Genomic DNA, 25,290 nt, shown 5'->3' on the forward strand with positions numbered 1-25,290 from the left:
ATTTTGTTGCAGGTCCAGGCAGCAGGTCAGTTGGGCAGTTGCAGGGAGAATCTGAATCTTGTTACATCCTTTTAGCGCAGAACACAGGGCCAGCTTGCTGATTCCTGGAGTCACTTCAGCCTGGGATGAAGGGTGTGGGTCCAATCTTCCTTCTCAGCAAGCAGCGCAGCAGACAGAAGAGCAGCTGAACAGCAGGGCAGCAAAGTGGCAGAGTGTCTGGCAGCAAAGCTGAACATCAGTCCTTCTTCTGTAGTATACACAGGTCAAGGAGTGCACTGAAGAGCTGGTGTCTGAGGTCCAATATTTATACCTGGTGCCTCCTTTCAAGTCGGAGAATCTTCCATAGGTATCCCTTTGAAGAGCACATGTTCCCTGCTTCCCCTGTCCTGGCTCCAAGCTAACTACAGGTAGTATGCAATCATTTGTGTGAAGGCAAGACACAGCCAGTTCAGGAGTAAGTGGGGATGTGCTAAGTCTACCCTCCCATCCTGTCAGTGATGGATCATCCAGGCACACCTATGCTCTCTGTTGTGTGTGGCTGACTAGGAGGAATATACAAATACCAACTGCCGACCACACTAGTCATGTGACCCAGAGACAGGCTGTGGGCACTAATGGTTAAGGTAGGAAATTGACAACTTTCTAAAAGTATTATTTTCAAAAACGTAACCAAAAGTCTGACCCCCATCATAGTGGATTACTCATTGTAATTTCAAAAATGCCAAACATGACTGTTTACCTGTTGCCACTTGGAAGTTACAGCTTATTAAACTCTTGAGTGCCATGGATGTAATGGTTAAAGCCTCGCCTGCGGTGCTGCTGTAAGTAACCATTACGTCTTGGCACCCACCCATGGGTAAGTGCTAGCTTTCCCCCATGGACCACCCCTTTTACCCCCCCCCCCACCAGGGATAATAGCGGAAGTTCTTCTGCTTTCAACCCCAAACCCCCATCGGCAACCTGATGACGTCAGCGTGCTCACTGTGTGCCCACGTCATCAAGTGCAGCCAGGGACACGCTGGAAGCCATTTGCTTCAAGTGCGTCCAGAGAGAGGAAGTATTTTAGGTAAGTCCATCTCTGGGGTGGGTTTTTGTTTTTGGAAAACGTAGACAGAGGGACATTAAAGAGTTTTTCCTTTACCCCTGTGCCTGTTTGAAGTGGATTCCTGCTACACAATCAGGGGTGGGGCTGCAATCGTTGAGCAGGACTCCACACCACTGGACCGTCAGGGATTTTGTTGCTGATTGTTGGGGGAGCGACCCCTTAGGCAAGTTTTGCTCCCCTGGGGGCATATTTTACCTGTGTTTTGGCCTCCTGGTGGCTAATTTGGCTGTTTCTTGGCTGATCAGCCGCCTGGTTGGTCAAAACATACTAGGAGCCAGGGAAAATGTTATAGTGATTAATACAGTGAGCGACTCATCGGGAAGGGAAAACCCCCTTGGGTAATAATTGTTTTTGTTTATTTCACCGCCCCCGAGGGGCGGTGAAATAAACAAAAAGGGCCGGTCTGCTTTATGGGGGGAGGCAGAAGCCCACTAGACACCAATAAGTTATGCTTTGGATGGGAGTAACTCCTTGGGGGTAGGCTTGCTCCCTTTGGAGGGCCATATTTATTTTTTTGCCGCCCTCCCCTGAGGACAGATTGGGCATCTGCCCTATGGGGTGTGATTTCACCCTCTTGAGAGATCTCTTAGTAGATTGAGCCTCAGGATGGGTGGTAACACTTGAGTCACCTGGGGATAAGCTTATACATGTGGTAGGAGAGCTGCTTCTGAGGTAAGGTTTACTTCCATCTGGTGGCACCACATCTCCTTTCGGGGGAATATCAGTGTTTTTGATATTTTGTTATCATATTTATTAGTGTTCTAAGTTTTTTTCTTTTTTGTCATTGTAGAGTCAATCATTTCCTTCGTCTTGTTGTTGAATCCTGTTTGTGGGCACATCTTTAGCAGATGCGCAGTTTGTGGAGTTGTAGTTTGTAAGCAACTTATTTAATATTTTCTTTATCTAATGTGTATCGTTTGCCTGTTTGTATAATTAGTTTTTTTTAGCTTTTTAGTGTGATTATCTTTCAAAGTAACATAATGATTTGTGCACGTTCTTTACTGCCTTGTGGGTAATGATGTATGTTTCCCTTTTCTTTCCAGTGGGACTTCTTTGTTGCTTTCTGTGTCTGTGCAGAGTAAGTGCAGTTGATCCATAGTGTTGCTGTCTCTGGCAAGAGGATGGTATCGTTTTAGAGTACATATGTCTTTGCATGCTTTTAATGGTTGATGTTTCCTTCTAGATTTTATTATATCGCAGTAGTTTTGCTTTCTGTTTTATAAAGCCACACTTTGTTTATTACTTATATTATATAGTGCTGAATATTGTTGACTTGTTTGTCAAGTTAATTTTCTTAGTAAGATTTAAGGCTAGCTGCAGTATGACCACTCAGCATGTTGTTGGTATGCTTTTCAAGTTTTCATCTAACCATGATTATGAGACTGACTCTGCATCCAAGGCAGATGAGAAAGGCCAGGATACTGGAAGTGATTTTTTTGTCCAAGAGGAATCATCTGATGATGAATCTACTCTCAATGTGGATGAAGTGCTGCTTTTGGAGGAAGACACTGGTGCCAATAGTGCAGCAAGAGGCATCAGGATTGCAGCCTGGAGATGTAAGGCTTCCCAGTGAAAGTGCTGAAATATGGGTTGCCTGAAACATGGTTTAGCCGGTGTTGCAGGGTGTAGAGTGAATGCTGGACACCTTTTGCTTATAAATTTATTTCAGTTGTTTATGCATGATGTCTTTTAGATTAGATTGTTGACCAGACTCATTTGTATGCTGAACAGATTTTAAGGGGCAACAGTGCTAGACTTAAGCCCCACTCTAGAGCTACCCGGTGGACTCCCACCAACCTGGATGTGTTGAAGAAGTTTTTGGGTTCAACTTTTTTGATGGACCTGATAAGGAAGCCATCACTGACTTCATATTGGTCTACTAGTCCCTTGATGCAAATGGCTATATTTCCTGCAACCATGAGCCATTATCGGTATTTGCTTCTTTTTCGGATGCTTAATGTTGTTGATAATGTTTTAGCATTGCCACAAGATCACCCTGATTATTTTAATGGTGCGGCCTGTCCTTGATCACATTGTAGATTGATTTTCTGAAATCTATGTTCCAGAGAAAGAAATAGCTGCGGATGAGTCATTGGTCCTAATCAAGGGCCAATTGGTTTTTAGCCAGTATATTCCTAGCACCACGGCACATTAGGGAATTTAGATGTATATGCTGTCTGAGAGTAGTACTGGTTATGTCTTTTAATTTCAGGGTGTACAACAATAGGGATTCCAGTTTTGACCCCCTCTCCCGGTTGTCCATCCACTTTTGGAGTTAGTGAGAAAATTGTGTGGGAACTTGGTAGAGGGCTTTATAACAAAGGTCACCATCTATATGTAGATAACTTATAAACTAGTGTGCAATTGATCAGGGAAATGTTCAAAGTGCACACTGTTGCTTGTGACACAATCCTCTCTAACCATAAAGGTTACCCAACAGAGCTTGTTTGTGAGAAACAATAGAATGGACAGTGCAGGGTCTTGCATAGAGATGAACTTCTTTATGTGAAATTTTCTGGTGGGAGAGGCTGACTACCATCCATAAGGAAAATAGTTCTCCTGTGACTGTTTGGGGTCAAGTTGCAGAAGTGTGCAAACCTGTGTGCATATAAGATTACAATAAGCACATGGGTGGTATAGGTACAGTAGGTCAGAGGTTGGAACCTTAGACTGCACCCACGTGGTGCTTGGTTTAAGACGTTTACTATTCATTTATTTCTTTTAGCAACTTTCAGTGCTTTTGTTGTATTCAAGGACTGATCTCCAGGGTCAAAGATGACATTTGTTCCGTTTCAGCAATTCCTGACAGGCAACCCTGTTGTAGTAGAGCAGGCAGGAGTTCCTAGAGAAGCAATGGTGGAGGATGTAGCTCGGTTGAAAGATTGCTACTTTCATAATCACACTCCTCCCACGGACCAAGAATACTTTCCTGCTAAGAAATGTCGAGTCTGTGCCCGAAGAGGTATCCAGAAGGAGAGTCTTAAGTGCTTCTAGATTGTCCTTCTAATCCTGGGGTAGTTGTGCCAACATGTTTTAAATTGTACCACACACAACAGGGTTTTTACCGTGAGCATAAATGTGAACTAACTGGTCTATATTGTTTTAGATTCTTTGTTCAGATTTCACAGTTGCCATTCATGTAATGTATTTAGTTAGAACTGTTGTGTTTTTCATTATAGTTTAGTACCTACTTCCAATTGTTTTTGTTTTCTTTTTTGTTTAAAAAAACGTGATGGAGGTGTGCATGGCTGGCAGTGTGCGTGGTCTGACATTTGGCTGGTGGTGTGTGTTGACTGGTGTTGGGCTGGCTGTGTGTATGGCCTGGCATTTGGCTGGCAGTATACATGCAGTGGTGCTTGGCTAGTGGTGTGCGTGGACTGGTGCTTGGCTGGTGGTATGTGTGAAGCAGAATTTGGCTGACAGTGTGCGTGGACTGGCACTTTGCTGGTGGTGTGCATGGATTGGCACTTGGTTGGCAGGGTGCGTTGACTGGTGTTTGTTTGTCAGTGTGTGTGGAATGGATCTTGGCTGGCAGGGTGCATGTACTACCATTTGGATCTGTGTGGACTAGTGTTTGAGTAGTGACTTGCTGCTGGTCACTACTCACACTGCTAGCCAAACTCCAGTGCTCAGACTCCATCAACCGCTAGCTGTGTGATTGCTGTGTCAGTCATGTGGGCAAATGAAAGTGATGGGCCCTTGAATGGCGATGTCTGTTGTAATGTGTTGGGCTCGCGGCTGGCGGTGTGTATGGTCATGTATGTCGCATTTGAAAGGTGTGTGAAAGTGCTGTAAAGCAGTTGGTGCCTTGCTTTGGCTTGCAAGCTCACGTACAGTGAGCCATTGGTTCAGGTTTTGACTTTTCAATTATTAACAGTACATTTCATTTTAGTGAAATCTCTTGTTGATAAAATTTTACATTCTGAACTTTCACTCACCCTCGTGCCAAATGAAACCAGTATGTGTATATTGAGGAATAGATGGCTATGAAGTAATATTTATATTTTCTGTATTTCTTTGCCGGGCTGTGTACATTGTCTCTACAGTGTTTGTTGGTGTTAGTGTTGGAATGTGCTAGGCCCACGCTGACGGTGTGAATGGTCTTCTGTGTTTCACCTATGAGAGGTATGTTAATGGCCTGTAAAGCCGTTGGTGCCTTGAAGCGGTTTTACAGCTCACGAGTTGTGAGTCATTTGTTCAGTTTTTGGTCCTGACTCGGCGGCCATCTAGGGAAACCTTTTTTACCCAGAATCCCCAGAAAACCTCCAAATTTAGCTAAAAAACGCATTTTCCTGATATGTCTGTGTGGTAAAGTTGTGGGCTTACTGGACCACCACAAATTTTCTGCCACCCAAAGGTCCCCCAGGTCTCCCGATAAAAATGGTACCTCACTTGTGTGGGTGGGAATAGGCCTTGCGACAGAGAAGACCCAAAACGTGTTGAGGAGACCTCAAAATTATCTATCACAATATGACCTGGTTTGGCAAGGGGGTCACCTGCGTTTTTGGTGCAAGGTTCGGAGGCCATCTAGGGAGACCAACCAAACCCAAACATTTCTGAAAACTAGACAGGTGGGGTAGTCTAGGGAGGTGTGACTTGCATGGTTCCTAAAACGTTTTCTTACCTAGAACTCCCTGCAAATCTCATAATTAGATCAAATGAAATCACATGATCTTCACATTTCTGTGGATGAAAGTTATGGCATCACCGGGGTGATACAAATTTTCTACCACCCAGCATTTCCCCAGGTCTCCTGATAAAAATGGTGTCTCACTTGTGTCAGTCGGCCAAGTGCCTGTGACAGAAAAGGGCCCAACACGTATTGTGGGGACATCAAAATGATCCATTACAAGGGGGCACCTACATTGTTGGTCCCAGGCTCAGTGGCCTTCTAGGGAAACCTACACGATCCCGATATTTCGGAAAACTAGACAACTAGGGGAGTCAAGGTATGTGTGGCTTTCATGGATCCCCCAATATTTTCTTATCCAGAATCCCCTGCAACCCTCCAAATTTTGCTACATAAATCACATTTTCCTCACATTTCTGTGTGAGAAGGTTGTGGGATCACTGAGCTGACGTAAATTTCCTACCACCTAGCATGCCCCCAGGTCACCCATAAAAATGGTACCTCACTTATGGGGAGTCGATGTGGCGACGGTGAAACAGGCACTGCATGAATTCTTCCAGCCATGAACAAGTGATGTGTTGACTCCTTCAGCCGCAGGGTCTGTGTCAGAGTCAGGGTGGGGCTCTCGGACATCAGAGACACATTGCTCTTGCTTCGAGTTGTGGCAGTTCTTCTCCCGCACAGTGGTGATGCATTTGTTTTTCAACCGATTGGCAAGCTTGAAGCGGGGAAAAACAGCACTGAAGGGTGAAGCCTGGATTTTCAGCTCTTCTTGAAGCAGAAGCCACCTCCATGGGCCCAGGCAGACACTGGAATTGGCACCACCTGGCTGGCCAGAACTCCGAGCAGAGGAGTTCAGGGGCTACAGGTGAAGTCTTTGATGGCCCCAAGACATTTTAACAGGAGGCAAGCACACACACGCCTTTGGAGATTCTTCTTAAGCAGGATACCAAAGCAAAAGCCCACTCCTCATCCTCTTCAAGACAGAAGCAGCAACCACAGACCAACCCAGCAAAGCAAACACAGCAAAGGGGCAGTACTCCTCCTGCCACATTCCAGCTGTTCCTCTTTCGCCTAGCAGAGTCTCCTCTTGATCCAGAAGTGATCCAGAAGTGTTTTAAAAGTCTAGGGTTATAGGTCCAATACTTATATCCCTTTTGGCCTTTGAAGTATGCATACTTCAAAGGATAGTCTTTGTAATGCACAGATCCTTCCTTGTACTGTCTTAGCGCCAGACACACCATGGAGGGGGGTGGGGGGTGGGGTTGAGAGAGCATTGTGAGAGTCCAGCACAGCCCTATTCAGGTATCAGTGACAACTCCTCTCACCACTATAGATCAGGAAGACTCATCAGCCTGGTAATGGGCAATCAGGATATCAAGGGCACACATCAACTCCCTTTGTGTGACTGTCTAGAGTGATGCACAAACAACACAGCTGACAGTCTAGACCAGACATTGATTTCACAGGCAGGCAGAAACACAGGATGATAAAGCAAGAAAAGGCCTTTCTAAAAGTATATAAAGAAGAATGGGACAACTCAGTATTTCCTTTGGGACTTGGGTGAACAATAATATAGTAGATAAGAGTGCCCACAAGAGATATATTTGCACAAATATGTTTATCTGATTTGTTTAGATTCAATATGTCAAGTTATGAAAAAAGATTTTTCCCAACAGATATGCTGTTATTGTAAATCAATATATTTTTGCTGTGTAAGTGAAAAATACACTTTTTTATCCTATTACCATTTTGGAATCCTTGTTCTTGCACACACATTTTCCAAACACATTGAGAGTGTCTTATCACTCTTTCTGTCAAAGAATATTTACTTTGATAAGAGTTAACTAATCAAGACAAGAAGTAAAATATGAGTAAAATATATTTTATACCCTAGGAATTTCCTAATTTTTAAAATTATATGTATTTCCTTGATGTTAGAATTTTTTTCTATGTGTACCTCCTAATAAACAATCTGTCTTTTTGACAGATTTAACAAGTTATATGCATTAATTCCTAAAAAACAGCTATGTCCCTGTAATTTTTCACAAAAGGGACCCCAGATTCATGATCATTCGTGTAAGTATTAAGATGCGGGCCAACTACTGTCATGTTTTGATGAACATACACATTATTTCTGCCCCTCGTTCTTTTTTAGAACAATATATATTGGCAACTCCTTCTGGAGCAACCACTTGCAGTCCTAGCGTTTATTCTGGGACTATAAAGTGAGCAACTTTTGCTTATGAGTTGATATAAATGACTACTTTCTGATCTTTATGGGGTGGGTGATATTCTCTCACTGTAAAATAAAATGTGTACCTTCTTCCAAAACTAAGGATGGTGTTTTAAAATTGGGGCCTGGGTCTTCTATGTACACACTATTTTAAGCAGGTTTATTCCTTCTTATTTATCACTGCAGGTGTTGTAGCTTATTTCACGTGAAGTTTATTTCATTTGAGTCTGTTAGAAATGTTATAGTAATTATATTTCTTGAATTCTTCATAGGAGGGTTATTTTCTATCCTATCGAAAATTCTACAGTCCTGAAGATGCTCTCTTTGACTTACAGCGGCAGAGACCCAAATGTCGACGTTGTTTCAAATTTCCTCTCAAAAGCTATTGTCAAATGTGCTATTTGTAACTTACTTCTATTTGTTAGACAGTTTCAAATACTGTGTAAAAGATTTGGACGTTCAACACATTGATATGTAATCCCTCAAGATAGATTTTTTTGTGAACCCCTTTGTATATATAATATATAATATAAAAATATTGAATGCAAAATATTAATCTACACACCTGCTTCAGAAAAACATATTTCTCTTTAATTAATTATGTTCTTTCGGATTGATTTTCGGATAACTGTGAATTTAATTACTGATGTAATTACTTTAAATATTGAATCTAAAAAATCAGATAAACATATTTGTGCAAAAAAATCCCTTATCTACTATATCATTTTCAAATGGTGGCATTTTCAAACACACAATTTAAAAAACACCTTTGCTAAAAGATGTGTTTTCAAATTCTGAGATCATAGAGGCTAAATTTCAAACCACTAACTCTTCCCAATTGAAAGTTACTCTTGTAAAATGTTACAAGGCAGCTCCCATGATAACCTATGAGAGAGTAATGGTGAAATACAAAGTTGTCAGCATTTCACTACCAGGACATGCAAAACATACTAGTAAATGTCCTACCTTTCATATACACTGTACCCTGTCCAAGGGGGTACCTTGGGCCCACCTTAGGGGTGCATTAAATGTAGTAAAAGGGACGGTTTGGGCTTGCCAGGTCGACATGGCAGTTTAAAACTGCACTTGCAATGGAAGGCCGAAGATGTGTTTGCAGGGCTACTCATGTGGGTGGCATAACCAGAGCTTCAGGACCACTGGTAGCATTTGGTTTACAGGTTCTAGGCGCACACAGTGTACTTTACTAGGAACCTAGCATTACATAAAATATGTAAATCATGGATAAACAATCCTTGTCACCATTTACACAGGGAGCATTTGCACTTTAGCACTGATCAGCAGTGGTAAAGTGCAACGAGTACTCAAACCAGCAAAAATAAAGTCCAGCATACAGTAAAAACAATCTAGGAGGTAGAGGCAAAAAGACAGGGGGCACCACGCCAAGAATGCCATAGGTTAGCCGACACCAACGGAATGTCTAACATTTCCGTTGGTGCCGGCTAACCTATGGCCCAAAATCAACAGCTAGGCACATTGCAATAAAAAGGTCAGTTTTCAGTGGAAAAATGTGATGTTTCGACATTGTGTTTAGAGGCTGTTTCCTGTCCTGAACACTATGTCTACCCACACATGTAAGGTACCATTTTTATTGGGAGACATTTGTAGAAATGCTGGGTGGAAGAAAGTTTGTGGCTCCCTGCAGATTCCATAATTTCCATCACAGAAATGTGAGGAGAATTTGTTCTTAGACACATTTTGAGGTTTGAAAGGGATTGAAAGGGATTCTGGGTAACAGAACCTGTTGAGAGCCAGACAAGTCACCCCATCCTGGATTTCCCTGGTTGTATAGTTTTCAAACGTGTACAGGTTTGCTAGGTTTTCCTAGGTGCCAACTGAGGTGGGGCCCAAAATCCTCAGCTAGGCACATTGCAAAAACTGGGTCAGTTTTCAGTGGAAAAATGTTATGTGTCCCCGTGGTGGTTTGGGACGCTTCAAATCACGGGCATTAGGCCTACCCACACATGTGAGTTAGCATTTGTATTGGGAAACTGCAGGAAATTCTGGGTCGATGGAAGTTTATGGCTACCCTTAGATTCCAGAGATTTCCATCACAGAAATGTGAGAAAAATCTGTTTTTTACACAAATCTTTAGGTTTGCAAGTGGTTTTGTGTAAGAGAATCTGGTGAGAGCCACACGAGTAACCACATCCTGTATTTCACTGGGTGTCTAGTTGTTAGAAGTGTACAGGTTTGCTAGGTTTCCTTAGGTGCTAGCTGAGCTAGGGCCCAAAATTCACAGCTTGGTACATTGCAAAAAAAGGGTCAGTTTTCAGTGGAAAAATGTGGTGTGTGGTCGCGTCCTGTCGCGCACACTAGGCCTACCCAAGTGAGGTAGCATTTTTATCAAGAGACTTGGGGAAATGCTGGATGGAAGGAAGTTTGGGGCTCCCCTCAGATTCAAGAGTTTCCATCACAGAAATGTGATGACATTAATATTTTTAGATAAATGTTGAAGTTTGCAAGGGATTCTGGGTACCTGAACCTGATGAGAGTGATACAAGTCACCCCATCTTGGATTTCCTTCCAGGTCCAGCTAGAGGAATTGAAGTGAAATCATGTTTTGTTAGAGAAAGATCTCCTAATGAGAGTAGATCATTGAGGGAAATGTGAACACTCTATAAGGAAGCGAAGAGGGTTGTTGTTAATATGTAGTGTTTTGGAAATAAGATTTGGTTTTAACGAAGTATGATCTTGTACAGTGACAGCAATGTTTGCACATTTAAGCACTTGCACTTTCATATTTTTGTGAGCTGCTAGGTTGACTGTATAGATATTCCTACTACCTTTTATCCTTTTGGAAATAGAGCATTTATTTATTTTATTTTATTTATTTATTCACTTATAGAGCGCACAAATCACCCCATAAGGGTATCTCATCGTTTAGGACACATAAGCGAACCAAGGAGACTTGTTTAGAAGAGCGATGTTTTCAACAGTTTCCTAAAGGACAGGTAGTCTGTACATTGTCGCAGGCGAATGGGAAGATCGTTCCATAGGCGTGGGCCACGATGGTAGAAGGCCTTACCCCTTTGTCGAGATTTTCTAATGCACGGGACAGGAATCAGGGCTTTGTCTCCTGAACGGATGGGTCTAAGAGGCACATAGTTAACAAATTTGTTGTTGAAATAACTAGGGACTAATCTGTATACACCTTTATAAGCCATACAGCAGGTTTTGAATTGAATCCTTTTGCGTATGGGTAGCCAATGTAACTTCTTCAGCAAAGGGAGAGAGGCTGTTCTTGGGGGGGGCATTGGACACCAGGCGAGCCGCGGTGTTTTGGACAACCTGTAATCTATTTATGTCCCTTTCATTGGCTGAGATCAACAGCGCATTACAGTAGTCTAAGCCGCTTAAAATTTAGTGCCTGAATCAAGGTTTTTCTCGAAGACAGTGGTAGGAAAGGGAATACTCTTCTGAGCATGCTAAGGCTATGGAAGCAGGCTCCGATGGTGGAGGAGACATGATCTCCCAGGGTGAGTTTTTGGTCCAGACAGACTCCAAGGTTGTTCACCCCTGATTTAGGGCAAGGGTGGGGCCTAGTTCCTCTGGCCACCAACTAGGTGCCAATACCATGGTGGCATTGGCAAAAAAACATTATCTCGGACTTGGTAGCGTTCAGTTGGAGAAAGTTTCTTTTCATCCATTCCTTCACAAAAGATGGCTTGAAAATTAGGGTTGAATTTGTCAAGTGGAGGAGTAGCTGGGTATCATCCGCATAAGATATAGGGATGAAGCCCAGTTTTCTCAACAGTCTCGCCAGGGGAGCAACATAAAGGCTAAACAAGGTAGGGCTCAAGCAAGAGCCCTGAGGTACTCCCTTGGTGACCTTAGTGGTCTTAGACTGGTAGGAGCCTAGGTTAACGGTCGGAGTTCTGTCAGATAGGAAATTGGTTAACCATTTCAGAGCTTTCCCTGTGATGCCTATTTCACCCAGTCTTCTGAGTAAGACTTGGTGGGATATGGTGTTGAATCATGCAGAAAGGTCTAGCAGCACCAAAAGGACTGCCTGACCCTTATTCAACAGCATCCTGATGTTGTCCGTAACTGTCACTAGGGATGACCCAGTGCCATATCTGGGGCGAAATCCAGATTGTGAGGAATCTAGGTTGTTAGTGGATTCAATGTAGTTGGAGAGATGTGTATTGATGTGTTTTTTCTAAAATGTTGGTGTGGAGGGGAAGGAGCGAAATGGGTCGATAGTTTGTTACGTCTTCCGGTGGGATTTTGAGATTCTTTTTAATCGGAAGAATCTGAGCAGCTTTCCAGACTGGAGGGAGAGCTCCTTCCATCAGGGCGCTATTAAGAATATTACAGATGGGGTCGGCAAAGCTGTTTAGCCAAGGTGGCAATCAGTTTAGAAGGAATCAGATCTAATGGGGACCCTGACTTGGCGCTTTTTAAGTAAGCTTCAGTATCTTCTATAGTAAGTCGTGGAAGATTTCCTAATGAACTGGTGACTGATGGGGTGTGTTGGGGCTCAATATCAGATTTAGGTTGGGGATTTATATTGGAAGTGATTTTATTATAAATTGTATCTATTATCTGTGTGAAGTGACTAGCAATGTTATCGCACAGTGTTTGGGATGGTACAGATGTCATATCATAGGCCAAAAGACTAGTGAAGGTTTTTAGAATCTGATAGAGGCATTTCTGAGAGCTCCCAGCTTGTGAGAGGGTGGTTGCAATATGGGTTTTCCTCGCATTTTTTAGATTATGATGGTAATGGTTTAAAGCCCCCTTAAATTTTTCTTTATGGGAAGAGTTTTGAGAGCAGTGCCAATGGCTTTCAAATCTTTTACATAAGCCTTTTTCTAGTCACAGGGGGTTCAATACCACAGGGCCTGGCATACTTTTACGATAGTGGGGCATTGTTTCAGGGGCGCTAAACTATCTAAAGTGGCATGTAAGCTAGCGTTGAAGGAGGCTAGGTGTTTCTCAACTTCATCTGATTCCTCGTGATGAGGTGGACAAAATACATCCAAAAGAATGCGCTGGAATATTCAAATTCCACTGTCTATAGCTTTTATTTGGATAGCGTATAGGGGTTGGGGGAGCCTTTTGGTTGTTAATCCGAAATTAGATCATAGAATGGTCAGACCAGGTCAGAGGAGTCGTAGCAATGTAAGATATATCAGGCGAGTTAGTAAAGATGATGTCTAACTTATGCCCTGCCTGGTGGGCAGGATCTTTGTTTATAACAGTAAGGTTGAGTGCAGCCAGTTCAGTGAGAAAAGATGAGGCTTCCAGGTTGTCTAGAATGTCACTATGTATGTTAAAACCCCCAAGGAGAAGGACATTTCTGGATGAAATTACATGTGGGGCAATAAGTTCAATAAGCTGTGAGGTGGTATTGGTTAGTGGTCCTGGTGGGCGATAGACTATGGCTCCTTTCCAGTTAAGGTTGTGATGCAGATTCATGCTAAAGACCAGTATTTCTAACTGCTCGTTACTCACTTGGTCTAGGATGGAAATAGTCACTGAGTTTTTATAGACTATAGCTATACCTCCCCCTGTCCTATGTAGTCTGTCAAGTTTTAGTATGTGATACTTATCAGGGAGAGCCACTGCTATGTCAGGGTTGGAGTGAAGTTTAATCCTGGTCTCTGTAAGAAACCCTATGTGGGGATTGTTGGAGGACAGCAGGTTCCATATATTAGCAGCATGTTTGGGTAGTGACCTTACATTGGCCAGGAAATAGTTCCAGTCATAGTTGGAATCTGCTCTGGCAGAGTGCCTAATTTCTGTAAAATGGGGGACCGAGTTTATGTTCTGCTTTGACTTAGTATTAGCTCTTATGGAGTGGACTGGAGCGCTTTGATATTTGCAGTTGCTAGCGTTCTTGATTGCGACCAGCTCCCCACTAGTATAACTATAGGAACCCCTCGCCTTTTTAACCTGGGATTGGGCAAAACTGGCAGGGGTTCCTGCTCCTGGCGACGTCCAGGTGCAGACGGGCTTGCCTTTGGCGTGCCTTCGGAGCACCAGCGGCGCGCCCGCTGCGCGTCTGACTAGGCATCAGCTTTTATGCTTAGTGATAGAGACTGCTAACCTCCCGTCGAGATTGGAAGGGAAGCGGTCAGGACTCACTTCCGGTTTGTGTCGCCTCCCTCCAGACAACCGGAACAATCCTTGCTGGACTAGGGAGGATACCGGGTGAGTGATTCTGATAGTGTGCAAGTAACTGAATATGTGCAAAGAAGCCAACCTTGATTAAAATTGGTCTAAAAACATCAGAACCCTTTACCAGGTGCTCTCTAGAAAGAGGTGCAAATTATAATTATTTTAAAAGTACCGCCAGTAATATAGCAAGGAGCCCTTTGCCAGGCGCTCCGTCAGTGCTTCAGACAGTCTCCTCAGTCAGCGTGTCTGCTACGCGTCTGACTAGGCATCAGCTTTAATGCTTTGTGATCTAGACTGCTAACCTCCCGTCGAGATTGGAAGGGAAGCGGTCAGGACTCACTTCCTGTTTGTGTCGCTTCCCTCCAGACAACCGGAACAATCCGTGCTGGACCGGGGAGGCTACCGGGTGAGTGAATCTGATAGTGTGCAAGTAACTAAATATGTGCAAAGAAGCAAACCCTTTGCCAGGTGCCCCGGTCAGTGCTTCAGACAGTCTCCTCAGTCAGAGCGTCCGTTGCACTTTGTGATTGGCCACGAAGACCTGAGTTGTAAAAAGAGGATTGAAACATTGGGAAATGAGATGAAATATAATATATTGTTGGTAGGATTTAGGAATGCATTAGGTTCTTTATAATTTTGGTTTTTATTAATTTTACATTATTTATACATTGCCTGCGAATAAACAAACATACTGACAATTATTATCTAAATTTATGATAATGATATTGCAAAACATTCCAATTGTACTTTACGGTTGACCATTTGTTTGTGGGTGGTAGGCAGATGAAATGCGGTGATCTGTTTGAAAATGCTCCATCAGGTTGTGGATTATCGAGTTCACAAAAGTTCGTTCCTGGTCACTAATCTGAGTATCCATACAGCTAATTCGGCAAATAATGGAGAACAAAATAATTTCTACTGACTTGGAATTCTTGTCTGGAACAGCTGTTGCTTCAGTTCACTTGGACAAGTGATCAGTGACAGGAACTATATATTTGTCAACTGCTTCAATTGATAACATTTAAAATCTTACTTACATTTATACTCTTTTTAAATCTCGGCAGAAGTTCTTTGTCGGATTTTGGCGGAAGTTCGTTGTCGGCTGATCTCTGTGTTGATAATTGCCATAGAACAATTCATTATAATTAAAAGGTTTAATTATAATAAAAAGGTTAGATTCTCTGTGTCATACTTCAAATGAGGCATATTCTGGCCTGGTGGGGTATGCTCCGGCCCAGTCTGTTTAAACCCACGGGTATAGTTTAGCCTAGGACACTTTAGCCCCCCCAGGTATACTCTGGCCTGTGCCAAACTATACCCGGGTTTAATCTGGTCTGGTGGGGTATGGTCTGGGCCAGACTATTTTAAAACCCCTGTTATAGTTTAGCCTAGGACACTTTGTCCCCCCCTCCCCCCGGTATACTCTGGCCTGGGCCAAACTCTCCCCGGGTTTAAAATGGGCAGGGGGATTTTTGGCCTGCTACACCTGGATAATTGGTTCAGCCCTACGCCAGCACTCGCTGCCGTGTGCGCTGATTAAAACCAACTTTGTTTTTAAGAATATACATCATATATATATATATATATATATGTGCTGGAGTTGTTGTGTAACAAGACAGACTCACCTACCGTCTACGCAGGCACCCACTGCTGTGTTCGACTGCCCAGTGTAGTTGTGTTTTGTGATTATGCTGGCGTGCCTGAACCACCACTGCCAGGGCCCGTCGTCTGAAAAATGCGTGGACTATGGAATCTGGGGTGCCTCGACCATATGAGGGACACCCACAGTTGACTGTGCGATTGTTAACAGCGGTAGGCGAGGGGATGAGCACAGTTTGCACAGAAAAGGAAGTGGCTACCCACTTGAGACAACACGAAATTGGCTAAAAGACTAACTACTGAATTGATTAAGGACATGAATAAGGCATTTGCAATTATGACCAATGGTGCCTTATGGGACATTGAGGCCCCGCACACCTGTCATTCATGCCAACGTGGGAATTGCCGTTCCTGATTGGTTCTAGCCCCACCAATGGAATGCTTATTAGTGCACAAAGGACTAAAAACTGAGCAGAATCTTCAAATGGTTTCTTAGCACTGAAGAAGGTATGAACCGAAATGCATCTGAGAACTAAAACCATTTTTTAATCTCGCAACAGACTACAGTTCCCAGAAGGCAACTGTATAACATATATATATATTTATATATATATATATATATACTTTTTTTTCGCAATGTGCTCTGTCAGACTGGGCACTGAATAAATCGTAAAATCGAAGTTGCTGTGTGCTGCGTCCTTTGTTAAAAAATATATATATATATATATATATATATTTTTTTTTTTTTTTTTTCTTCAAACAAAGCATTCTGCATTTGAAAGTGAACTCCAGAACGTATAATTAAAGGCACCTGGCTTTTTTCCTTCGTTTTACATTAATACAGCCTTATGCATTTCGAAGTGAGGACTTCTTGATCACAGGCAAACTTTGGAGGTTGCGCAGCAGATAACGAGAACACTCCCCTCTTCCCTGCATTTTATTCAAATTGTTAATATATATATATATATATATATATATATATATATATATATATATATATATATAGGTTCCCTGATATCATGACATAGAATAATAAGGAAAAGGAGAATACATAATTGAGATTAAGATGAATTTTTTTTATTGGCAACGGTTTCTATATAGTTCTGAGAGTATAGAATATGTAAATAATCAAATTAGATGTGTTTTTTTATATATATCCTACCTCCTTTTTGCACTGATTTTACCGGAATGATAAAGTTTTAAAACACTATTTATATAATTTTAACAATATTTTATCCAATATATTTGGGTTCATTGTTGTTGAATATATTGATTGATAGATGTTATTTATCATACGGTTTGCACTTTACAATAGCTATTTGCACATATATTTTGCACAGTTTTTTACACAGTAACTTATTAATCTTTGCTATATTTTGCACATAGTCTATACATATACGGAATATTTTCGGTATCATTAACAATGAACAAATGCGTGTTATTAGATTTTCTGTATTGATACAGTTATAGGCAGCACATCGATGTCTGTATTTAAACAGGCATATATGTATATCTACATATATATATTTTTTAGTGAGATCGGTGGCAGTATATGTTTGATTTATACATTTTGCCATGTTCTATGCCCTGTGGTTAGTACTAGAGCTATCACCTGTATTTTCACAGTAAGTTTAGATTTTGTTAATAGTGCTGCTATATTTATCTAAATATCTGTATTTATACAGTGATGATAATGATTTATAATGTGGCTGCTATGTTAATTCACGTACTGATGCATTCATGCAATTGTATATTGATAAATGACAGTATATGTCGAGTTTATAGAATATTTTCTCACTGTATATGGTCATATGACCTAGTCACATGGTGCAGGTGGGAGTGCACAAACAAGCATTTAAAATAGAGAAAAGTTTGCTGTGGTCGTTATGTGATCAATGGCTTTCACGCCCGAAACGCGTCATCTGTTAAGACTTGGCAATAAATAAAATAAAGGAACATCTTGCCAAATTCAAGCGGTCTGTTCTCCTTCTTCGCCGGCGTTTCCAGGCTGGAAGTGGTTCGGAAAGTAGCTGATTGATATATGCATTAATAAAGCCTCTCCGAAGTACTTCTCCTTTGTGGTTGTTGCCTTCTTCCGTGTGTGGAGTGCGTTTTTGGACATTGTTATGCGCTAGCCAATTGCGCATATTAACAACCCCCGTCACGTTTTGGGAAAGAAGGACAATTGGCGCTGCCTCACGGCTCTTTAACTTTCCTGGTAAGGAACACTTCGGACCCGCCCTTCTTGGTGAGGCGATTGGAGCGGTAGAGGTATTTCACCTCTCATTGTGGCAGTTTGCCCCTGCTCTATACTGGCTTCACCACTGGGGGGCTGTGACGGTATTAAGGAGATCGGAGGAGCGGCTTTTGAGAAGGAGTTGTATGATGACATCGAGCCCTGCTGACTTTGGCTAGCCTCTCCATTACACCGGCCCTCTGTGCCTGTACATATGGCATTGTGGGAGTTGTGGTGCAACGATGTTCGTGAGCACTACAACAGGTGGCCAAAACATCAAGGGGGAGGAGCGGAGCAACTTCATCACCTTAAAGCAGCTGGAAGCTCAGACCGGGACATTTGGTCGGGTGTAGGGCGCTGAGGAAGGCGGAAAGTGCCGAAATGCATTCGCCGCCACCGGACCGTGATCTTCATTAATAAAGCCTCTCCGAAGTACTTCTCCTTTGTGGTTGTTGCCTTCTTCCGTGTGTGGAGGGCGTTTTTGGACATTGTTATGCGCTAGCCAATTGAGCATATTAACAACCCCCGTCACGTTTTGGGAAAGAAGGACAATTGGCGCTGCCTCACGGCTCTTTAACTTTCCTGGTAAGGAACACTTTGGACCCGCCCTTCTTGGTGAGGCGATTGGAGCGGTAGAGGTATTTCACCTCTCATTGTGGCAGTTTTCCCCTGCTCTATACTGGCTTCACCACTGGGGGGCTGTGACGGTATTAAGGAGATCGGAGGAGCGGCTTTTGAGAAGGAGAACGGGTATGATGACATCGAGCCCTGCTGACTTTGGCTAGCCTCTCCATTACACCGGCCCTCTGTGCCTGAACATATGGCATTGTGGGAGTTGTGGTGCAACGATGTTCGTGAGCACTACAACAGGTGGCCAAAACATCAAGGCGGAGGAGCGGAGCAACTTCATCACCTTAAAGCAGCTGGAAGCTCAGACCGGGACATTTGGTCGGGTGTAGGGCACTGAGGAAGGCGGAAAGTGACGAAATGCATTCGCCGCCACCGGACCGTGATCTTCATTAATAAAGCCTCTCTGAAGTACTTCTCCTTTGTGGTTGTTGCCTTTTTACGTGTGTGGAGGGCGTTTTGGGACATTGTTATGCGCTAGCCAATTGCGCATATTAACAACCCCCGTCACGTTTTGGGAAAGAAGGACAATTGGCGCTGCCTCACGGCTCTTTCCTGGTAAGGAACACTTCGGACCCGCACTTCTTGGTGAGGCGATTGGAGCGGTAGAGGTATTTCACCTCTCATTGTGGCAGTTTGCCCCTGCTCTATACTGGCTTCACCACTGGGGGGCTGTGACGGTATTAAGGAGATCGGAGGAGCGGCTTTTGAGAAGGAGAACGGGTATGATGACATCGAGCCCTGCTGACTTTGGCTAGCCTCTCCATTACACCGGCCCTTTGTGCCTGAACATATGGCATTGTGGGAGTTGTGGTGCAACGATGTTCGTGAGCACTACAACAGGTGGCCAAAACATCAAGGGGGAGGAGCGGAGCAACTTCATCACCTTAAAGCAGCTGGAAGCTCAGACCGGGACATTTGGTCGGGTGTAGGGCGCTGAGGAAGGCGGAAAGTGCCGAAATGCATTCGCCGCCACCGGACCGTGATCTTCATTAATAAAGCCTCTCCGAAGTACTTCTCCTTTGTGGTTGTTGCCTTCTTCCGTGTGTGGAGGGCGTTTTTAGACATTGTTATGCGCTAGCCAATTGCGCATAATAACAACCCCCGTCACGTTTTGGGAAAGAAGGACAATTGGCGCTGCCTCACGGCTCTTTAACTTTCCTGGTAAGGAACACTTTGGACCCGCCCTTCTTGGTGAGGCGATTGGAGCGGTAGAGGTATTTCACCTCTCATTGTGGCAGTTTTCCCCTGCTCTATACTGGCTTCACCACTGGGGGGCTGTGACGGTATTAAGGAGATCGGAGGAGCGGCTTTTGAGAAGGAGAACGGGTATGATGACATCGAGCCCTGCTGACTTTGGCTAGCCTCTCCATTACACCGGCCCTTTGTGCCTGAACATATGGCATTGTGGGAGTTGTGGTGCAACGATGTTCGTGAGCACTACAACAGGTGGCCAAAACATCAAGGGGGAGGAGCGGAGCAACTTCATCACCTTAAAGCAGCTGGAAGCTCAGACCGGGACATTTGGTCGGGTGTAGGGCGCTGAGGAAGGCGGAAAGTGCCGAAATGCATTCGCCGCCACCGGACCGCGATCTTCATTAATAAAGCCTCTCCGAAGTACTTCTCCTTTGTGGTTGTTGCCTTCTTCCGTGTGTGGAGGGCGTTTTTGGACATTGTTATGCGCTAGCCAATTGCGCATATTAACAACCCCCGTCACGTTTTGGGAAAGAAGGACAATTGGCGCTGCCTCACGGCTCTTTAACTTTCCTGGTAAGGAACACTTTGGACCCGCCCTTCTTGGTGAGGCGATTGGAGCGGTAGAGGTATTTCACCTCTCATTGTGGCAGTTTGCCCCTGCTCTATACTGGCTTCACCACTGGGGGGCTGTGACGGTATTAAGGAGATCGGAGGAGCGGCTTTTGAGAAGGAGAACGGGTATGATGACATCGAGCCCTGCTGACTTTGACTAGCCTCTCCATTACACCGGCCCTCTGAGCCTGAACATATGGCATTGTGGGAGTTGTGGTGCAACGATGTTCGTGAGCACTACAACAGGTGGCCAAAACATCAAGGGGGAGGAGCGGAGCAACTTCATCACCTTAAAGCAGCTGGAAGCTCAGACCGGGACATTTGGTCGAGTGTAGGGCGCTGAGGAAGGCGGAAAGTGCCGAAATGCATTCGCCGCCACCGGACAGTGATCTTCATTAATAAAGCCTCTCCGAAGTACTTCTCCTTTGTGGTTGTTGCCTTCTTCCGTGTGTGGAGGGCGTTTTTAGACATTGTTATGCGCTAGCCAATTGCGCATATTAACAACCCCCGTCACGTTTTGGGAAAGAAGGACAATTGGCGCTGCCTCACGGCTCTTTAACTTTCCTGGTAAGGAACACTTTGGACCCGCCCTTCTTGGTGAGGCGATTGGAGCGGTAGAGGTATTTCACCTCTCATTGTGGCAGTTTTCCCCTGCTCTATACTGGCTTCACCACTGGGGGGCTGTGACGGTATTAAGGAGATCGGAGGAGCGGCTTTTGAGAAGGAGAACGGGTATGATGACATCGAGCCCTGCTGACTTTGGCTAGCCTCTCCATTACACCGGCCCTCTGTGCCTGAACATATGGCATTGTGGGAGTTGTGGTGCAACGATGTTCGTGAGCACTACAACAGGTGGCCAAAACATCAAGGCGGAGGAGCGGAGCAACTTCATCACCTTAAAGCAGCTGGAAGCTCAGACCGGGACATTTGGTCGGGTGTAGGGCACTGAGGAAGGCGGAAAGTGACGAAATGCATTCGCCGCCACCGGACCGTGATCTTCATTAATAAAGCCTCTCTGAAGTACTTCTCCTTTGTGGTTGTTGCCTTTTTACGTGTGTGGAGGGCGTTTTGGGACATTGTTATGCACTAGCCAATTGCGCATATTAACAACCCCCGTCACGTTTTGGGAAAGAAGGACAATTGGCGCTGCCTCACGGCTCTTTCCTGGTAAGGAACACTTCGGACCCGCACTTCTTGGTGAGGCGATTGGAGCGGTAGAGGTATTTCACCTCTCATTGTGGCAGTTTGCCCCTGCTCTATACTGGCTTCACCACTGGGGGGCTGTGACGGTATTAAGGAGATCGGAGGAGCGGCTTTTGAGAAGGAGAACGGGTATGATGACATCGAGCCCTGCTGACTTTGGCTAGCCTCTCCATTACACCGGCCCTTTGTGCCTGAACATATGGCATTGTGGGAGTTGTGGTGCAACGATGTTCGTGAGCACTACAACAGGTGGCCAAAACATCAAGGGGGAGGAGCGGAGCAACTTCATCACCTTAAAGCAGCTGGAAGCTCAGACCGGGACATTTGGTCGGGTGTAGGGCGCTGAGGAAGGCGGAAAGTGCCGAAATGCATTCGCCGCCACCGGACCGTGATCTTCATTAATAAAGCCTCTCCGAAGTACTTCTCCTTTGTGGTTGTTGCCTTCTTCCGTGTGTGGAGGGCGTTTTTAGACATTGTTATGCGCTAGCCAATTGCGCATATTAACAACCCCCGTCACGTTTTGGGAAAGAAGGACAATTGGCGCTGCCTCACGGCTCTTTAACTTTCCTGGTAAGGAACACTTTGGACCCGCCCTTCTTGGTGAGGCGATTGGAGCGGTAGAGGTATTTCACCTCTCATTGTGGCAGTTTTCCCCTGCTCTATACTGGCTTCACCACTGGGGGGCTGTGACGGTATTAAGGAGATCGGAGGAGCGGCTTTTGAGAAGGAGAACGGGTATGATGACATCGAGCCCTGCTGACTTTGGCTAGCCTCTCCATTACACCGGCCCTTTGTGCCTGAACATATGGCATTGTGGGAGTTGTGGTGCAACGATGTTCGTGAGCACTACAACAGGTGGCCAAAACATCAAGGGGGAGGAGCGGAGCAACTTCATCACCTTAAAGCAGCTGGAAGCTCAGACCGGGACATTTGGTCGGGTGTAGGGCGCTGAGGAAGGCGGAAAGTGCCGAAATGCATTCGCCGCCACCGGACCGCGATCTTCATTAATAAAGCCTCTCCGAAGTACTTCTCCTTTGTGGTTGTTGCCTTCTTCCGTGTGTGGAGGGCGTTTTTGGACATTGTTATGCGCTAGCCAATTGCGCATATTAACAACCCCCGTCACGTTTTGGGAAAGAAGGACAATTGGCGCTGCCTCACGGCTCTTTAACTTTCCTGGTAAGGAACACTTTGGACCCGCCCTTCTTGGTGAGGCGATTGGAGCGGTAGAGGTATTTCACCTCTCATTGTGGCAGTTTGCCCCTGCTCTATACTGGCTTCACCACTGGGGGGCTGTGACGGTATTAAGGAGATCGGAGGAGCGGCTTTTGAGAAGGAGAACGGGTATGATGACATCGAGCCCTGCTGACTTTGACTAGCCTCTCCATTACACCGGCCCTCTGAGCCTGAACATATGGCATTGTGGGAGTTGTGGTGCAACGATGTTCGTGAGCACTACAACAGGTGGCCAAAACATCAAGGGGGAGGAGCGGAGCAACTTCATCACCTTAAAGCAGCTGGAAGCTCAGACCGGGACATTTGGTCGAGTGTAGGGCGCTGAGGAAGGCGGAAAGTGCCGAAATGCATTCGCCGCCACCGGACAGTGATCTTCATTAATAAAGCCTCTCCGAAGTACTTCTCCTTTGTGGTTGTTGCCTTCTTCCGTGTGTGGAGGGCGTTTTTGGATATATATATATATATAAGCAATTGATTTCCCCGAGACCGCCACGAAAACAGGCCATGCAAGTGGTTGCTGTCAGCCGGCAGCCTGTGACTTCACGGGGGGTGAGTGCTCACTGCAGCTGCTCTCCACGACTCGGCCTGAACTGTGATTGTGGCTTGGACGTTGGGGGCCTGAGGAAATCTTTGCACTTGAAACACACGGACGGCACCCGCCACTATAAGGCCCCCCCTCACCAGGTATTTTCGAGCGCGCATTTGAAGCGTATTACTCACCCTGCCACTCTGACATTCTTCTGTTGCATGCTGGTTACTGTGGTCCCATACTGGAGCACAGCTGCCATGAGTGAACAGGGTCAGCTGCTCCCATACTTATGGGAGGACCTATGAACTACGTGAGGAGGGAGAAGGTTCATTCCGGTGGCGTAAGGCGTCTGAGGAAGGCTAATGAAGCTGAAATGCATCACGCAGCGCCACATTGTGAAAATTAAAGATTTCCAACCGGTTCCCCTGGTGTCCTTGGTCTACTTTTATCAAAGTGGTCTTTCTTCATATTTCTACGTGACTGCCAGGAGCACGCCTCAAGGACCCGTCCAGCAAAGAGTCTCGGGTTTCAGCTGGCAAACAAACTTTTTTTCAAGCAATTGATTTCCCCGAGACCGCCACGAAAACAGGCCATGCAAGTGGTTGCTGTCAGCCGGCAGTCTGTGACTTCACGGGGGGTGAGTGCTCACTGCAGCTGCTCTCCACGACTCGGCCTGAACTGTGATTGTGGCTTGGACGTTGGGGGCCTGAGGAAATCTTTGCACTTGAAACACATGGACGGCACCCGCCACTACAAGGCCCCCCCTCACCAGGTATTTTCGAGCGCGCATTTGAAGCGTATTACTCACCCTGCCACTCTGACATTCTTCTGTTGCATGCTGGTTACTGTGGTCCCATACTGGAGCACAGCTGCCATGAGTGAACAGGGTCAGCTGCTCCCATACTTATGGGAGGACCTATGAACTACGTGAGGAGGGAGAAGGTTCATTCCGGTGGCGTAAGGCGTCTGAGGAAGGCTAATGAAGCTGAAATGCATCACGCAGCGCCACATTGTGAAAATTAAAGATTTCCAACCGGTTCCCCTGGTGTCCTTGGTCTACTTTTATCAAAGTGGTCTTTCTTCATATATATATATCTATATATATATATATATATATATATATATATATATATATATATATATATATATATAGTTAGTTAGGACTTAGTTTCCATAAGACAAGCGTTTTTTTGACATGGTAATAACTTTGGCACCATTTGACTCATCTTCACAAAACCTTTCCCAAAAATTGTTTTGCTGTATGTTGCTGTGGATAGAAAGTTTCGGGATAATCCGCCAAGTAGGGGGCGTGAAAAAGGGGGGAGGGTCAAAAACAGTGCATTTCCCATGCTCATTTCGATGGATATTTCAGACACAGCCCGAACCGCTGGATGCCAAATTTGGCAGAAAGGTAGCTCTTGGTCCAGAAAGAGCTCTTTTTGTTATTTGGTGTAAATCTGTTCAGTAGTTTTGGAAATATTAAAGAAAATACAAATTTGTATAGCTAGAGGCACGAACTTCCAGTAAATCATCCCAATCTTGTGCAGAGATCTAATTGGCTGCCAACATTTCAACCAGGAAGTGCTGGCAGCTTTCTTGGGACTTGGACTCTGCCAAGTTTCAAACAAAAATGTAAAAATAAAAGAGAATTGAGGCACACATTGCGACAGGTTTGTGAATTTGCTGCAACATTTATTTTTAAAAACAAGTGCAGTCTCTTGCAATTGTTTCTCTTTCAGCCCCTGGGTGGGTGAGGTCCCGGGGACATATATATTAATGAGAAAAAGAGAGGGAGTGCAGGCAGCACACCCCCTCCCCCCAAGGCCTGTTTGAGTCCAGGGGACCATTACCTCCCCGGGACTTTCTACAGTAATAGAAGGGGCCTTAAAAGCCCCCAGGGACCACAACCTCCCCGGGGCTTGAAAGGGAAATAAGAGGT

This window comes from Lissotriton helveticus, chromosome 3_1 (genome assembly GCF_964261635.1).
Source record: "Lissotriton helveticus chromosome 3_1, aLisHel1.1, whole genome shotgun sequence".
NCBI lineage: Eukaryota > Metazoa > Chordata > Amphibia > Caudata > Salamandridae > Lissotriton > Lissotriton helveticus.